Source organism: Chenopodium album, chromosome 23 (assembly GCF_948465745.1).
Source record: "Chenopodium album chromosome 23, dcCheAlbu1.1, whole genome shotgun sequence".
NCBI lineage: Eukaryota > Viridiplantae > Streptophyta > Magnoliopsida > Caryophyllales > Amaranthaceae > Chenopodium > Chenopodium album.
The window spans coordinates 15,847,686-15,852,524 of NC_137856.1; the positions used below are offsets into that span (position 1 = coordinate 15,847,686).

Sequence of the window (4,839 nt, forward strand, 5' to 3'; positions counted from 1 at the left end):
TCAGTACAAACCACCTGCTATTTTTGCATCTGAAATTCATAAACTGTTTTTCAAGAATGATTGATATTCTTCAAGCTCGTGCAAATTGGAGTTTTGATATTCTGCAAGGTTAAGCCAGTTTTTCAACTGCACCCAAGCCAACATTTGTGTAACACCCCGACCTCTAATTCAATTATTAAGATAATCTTAGCAGCGGAATTTTCCTAACACGGTCGGGACGTCACTGCCGTAAATCCCTCACGAGATTTATAAGGCAACAAACATACTTAATTAACGAACTTGATTTATAAAACATAGTAATCTATTTATAACAAACATTATTCTTTATTTTTATAATAGAAAATCCTATCTTATCTCAAACTTTACTAAGTAGCTTAGTCTTACTATTTAAATTAAACATATTAAAACTATAACTACTATTAAGTGATAACTGAAAGTAAAATCCTCGCTACTACTCGTCTCCATCATCCCCAGCAGTACCTAAAACATAAAAACATAAAAACGGGTGAGCCGAAGACTTAGTAACGAACTACTCTAGTAGTGTAACATCATTTCAATTCATTTTAGTTAACAAATCAGGGAGAATGATATATCTTAAAACATTTAATAAAATTCATATAATGATATATATATAACGTTCATATTAACATGCTAGTCGCTGGCAAGTATGACATGGCGGAACGTCTTCCGTGATGGGCCGGTGCCCATAACATAGAGCAGATGCTCGACATAGTTGGGCTAATGCCCCATGGGTACATGCATGACCGAAAAATAACCTGTAAACATATACTGCCAGACGGACTAGGTCTTTCACTGTTATTTATCATGTTGTGTAACTTTTACATAAGTCATTCATGAATTCATGACATACTTTCGTAAGATCCAAAGATCAATAAAACAACGTTTATCAATAAAATCATTCATATAAATCATTAAACTGAAGTACATAAATAAACACGTTCATCATCCCGCAAGTCATTAAATCAAGAGATATAAATAACTTTCAAAAATGACATCATGATTTTATTAACACATTTCGAAGGGAATTGCGGGTACTAGCAATAGCCGTTACCTCGATTTACAGTCTGATAACCTTCCTGTTAGCCTTTATTCTATCGTTCTCACTGAGCTCCGAGGTCCGATTCTTCTTAAAAATATAAATTATTGCATTAGTGGGAAAAATGATTAAAACTATACTCTTTAATTATTTTAGTATAAAATCAACAAACTTATTTCTAAATACAAGTAATACCATACGTAGCTTTATGACTCAAAGAAGTCATAGTTTTTCCACTAAATCGTTAACTTAAGTATAAGAATTATTTTTGTATTACAAGAAAAACAATACTAGATAACAAGATTTCTCTTTAAAGAATAAATATGAACATTGAAACAATACTATTTATACCTTGGGCTAATTAGTAGTATACGAAGCAATAAGGTAATGGGTCTTAGAAGGCCATTTTCATTAGTTTGACAAGAAAGTTTACGAAAGGAGAAAAGAAAGTATATAATGAGTTAATGACACTAGTGAACGGTGATGACGTTTTATATATACATAGAGTAGTATGGTTGCTATAATGAACTTGAAAGAAAGAAGAAGATAAGATCAAGATTTGCTAAATTGATAATCATGGGGTTTTGAGTGACCAATTATATGGAAAGGCAACATTAGACTTTGTATTATAAAGCTCTTACCGTGAGGAGAATAGAGAAGCAAGAGGTGGGTTTTGTTTTCTAGTTGAATGAAGCAAAGTTTATCCTTTGCTCTTTTGTTTCTTAACGGTGAAGGATCAATAGCTTACAAGAAAAGATTATAAAAGTTTATTAAGTGATAAGATTATCACAATAATTAGGCAACTAATGGTAAAGGAAACAGTGAGAAATGAAATTATCAATTTTTTTCTTAGTGGTGAAAAAGGGATGAAGTTAGGTGGTGGATTTTGTCTCTTATGATAAGTAAGGGCATTTTGGTCATTTTATTTTCTCGGGTAAAAATACATATTTTGATACAAATCTTTAAACATTTTACTGACCGGAAATAAGCTGTAAAATAATAATTTACTTTCCTTAAATTTAGCTTCTGAAATAATATATTATTAAAATAAAATTCAAGATTAAAACATTCGTTCTTATTAAAACAGAGACAAAACTTTAATTAAGCTAATAAAATAAATATTAGCGTATAATAAATCAGTTTTAAAATCTCGGGTATTACATCCTTACCCCCTTAGAAAAAGTTTCGTCCTCGAAACTGGAGCTCAGTCGAACTTAGAACAATTATATCATTAAAGCATACAGGTCACATTTAATCAATCAATTCTCATAATATTTCTATAATAACAATATCACAACATATAATATATAATAGTCCATACGTTGTTTGTGGTTAAACAAACAGTTCGGGGTGTTCGCATTTGTTCATCCACTTCCCATGTAGCTTCAGATGTTAGGTGATTGGCCCATAAGACCTTCACCATTGGAATTACCTTGTTTCTAAGCTGTTTCTCTCTGCGGTCAAGTATTTCAATTGGTTTTTCCTCATATGTCAAATCATTCCGCAACTGTAAGGGTTCATGTTGAATCACATGGCTTGGATCAGGGACATATTTCCGTAACATTAACACATGAAACACATTATGCACCTTCTCTAAGTCGGTGGGTAAGGCAAGTCGATATGCTACCTTATTCACTTTTTCTAAGATTTCGTACGGCCTGATGTACCTTGGAGTTAACTTTCCAGATTGACCAAATCTCATAACTCCTTTTGTAGGAGAAATTTTTAAAAATACATGGTCTCCAACATCAAACTCTAACGGTCTCCTTCGTTGGTCTGCATAACTCTTTTGTCTGCTTTAAGCAGCTTTCATTCTTGATTGGATAAGACGAATCTTGTCAGTTGTTTCTTGAATCAGCTCTGTTCCTATGACACGTACCTCATCAATATCACTCCAACACAATGGTGTTCGACATCGTAAAGGGCTTCATATGGGGCCATTCCAATGGTGGCTTGATAGCTGTTGTTGTAAGAAAATTCCACCATAGGTAAATATTTTTCCCAAGTTCCTTGAAAATCCAAGACACATGCCCGTAACATATCTTCAACGATCTGATTAGTGCATTCAGTTTGCCCATCCGTTGCTGGGTGAAAAGCAGTACTAAAGTTAAGTTTTGTTCCAAGCGCCTTCTGTAATTCTTTCCAATATGTAGCCTGATATCTTGTATCACGGTAAGAAACAATCGAACTAGGTACCCCATGTAATCGCACTATGGTGTTCACATATAATTCAGCAAGTTGATCCAAACTCCAGTTATTTTTCATTGCTAGGAAATGTGTAGATTTTGTTAATCGATCCACAATGACCCAAATAGCATTCATTCCTTTAGTTGACCTTGGTAGTCCTATGATAAAATCCATTGATATCGAGTCCCATTTCCATTCTGGTACATCCAACGGTTGTAACAAACCTGCTGGTCTTTGATGTTCTATCTTAATTCTCTGACACGTCAAACATTTAGCTACAAATTCTGCCACTTCTTGCTTCATGTTACTCCACCAGTACATTTGTTTCAAATCCTTTTACATTTTGTTTCCTCCAGGGTGAATCGAGTATGGTGAACTATGAGCTTCCTCTAAAATCTTCTTTTTCAACATCTCTTCATTGGGAACACATAATCTACCTTGAAACCTTAATGTTCCATCCTCCTAAAATACAAAACCCGGGGATTTCCCACTTCGTACCTCATTCTTTATTCTTTCCAATTGTGAGTCCTTACTTTGGGCCTCCTTAATTTCATCTATCAATGTCGGTCTTATCTCTAGTGTATTTAGACAGGCATTCCCATCCTTATGAATAAATTCGATTCCCATCCTTTGTAAGTCGTTATAGTTGGCTTGGGAAAAAGGTAAAATTGAACTCAGGCGAGCTTTACGACTTAAGGCATCAGCAACAATATTAGCTTTGCCAGGATGGTATTGGATACTTACATCATAATCTTTTAAGAGTTCCAACCATCTACGTTGTCTCATATTCAGCTCCTTTTGGGTAAAAATGTACTTGAGGCTTTTATGGTCAGTGAAAATTTTACATGAAGCACGGTATAAGTAATGTCTCCATAATTTGAGTGCAAAAATTACGGCAGCAAGTTCAAGATCATGACTGGGGTAATTTTGTTCATGTATTTTGAGCTGGCGAGAAGCATAAGCTATGACTTTATAATTTTGCATCAATACACATCCTAAACCATGCTTAGAGGCATCACTATAAATAACAAATCCTTCAGTTCCAAATGGAAGGGTGAGAATAGGAGCAGTGGTGAGACGTTTCTTAAGTTCCTGAAATGCAGACTCACAATCTTTATCCCAAATAAACTTGGTATTTTTCCTCACAAGTCGAGTTATAGGCAATGCAACCTTGGAAAAGTCTTTAACAAATCTTCTATAATATCCAGCTAAGCCCATAAAACTTCGTACTTCAGGAACGTTGGTTGGTCTAGGCCATTCCACAATTGCTTTTATTTTCTCAAGATCTACAGATATTCCCTTATCAGAAATAATGTGCCCCAGAAATGATATTTCCTTTAGCCAAAACTCGCACTTTGATAATTTTGCATATAATTGATTCTTGATCAAAGTATCGAGCACTATTCTCAGATGTTCCTCATGTTCCTCATTATTCTTGGAATACACCAAAATGTCATCAATAAAAACAACAACAAACTTATCGACGTATGGTTTAAAAATACGGTTCATCAAATCCATAAACACCGCTGGTGCATTAGTTAACCCAAATGGCATTACAACAAACTCATAATGACCATATCGCGTTCTAAAGGCAG

At 34.4% G+C, this 4,839-nt stretch overlaps 1 long non-coding RNA gene across 1 annotated transcript; it reads right to left on the minus strand.

Annotated features, from left to right (window-relative positions):
• Nucleotides 1-266: 266 nt before the first annotated feature.
• On the minus strand, nt 267-1,673 carry LOC145609243 (uncharacterized). The gene is made up of 3 exons (XR_014105992.1): nt 1,409-1,673; nt 1,073-1,147; nt 267-480 (listed from the first exon to the last, which is right to left on the minus strand). It is a non-coding gene; the product is annotated as an uncharacterized LOC145609243 (long non-coding RNA).
• Nucleotides 1,674-4,839: the final 3,166 nt, after the last annotated feature.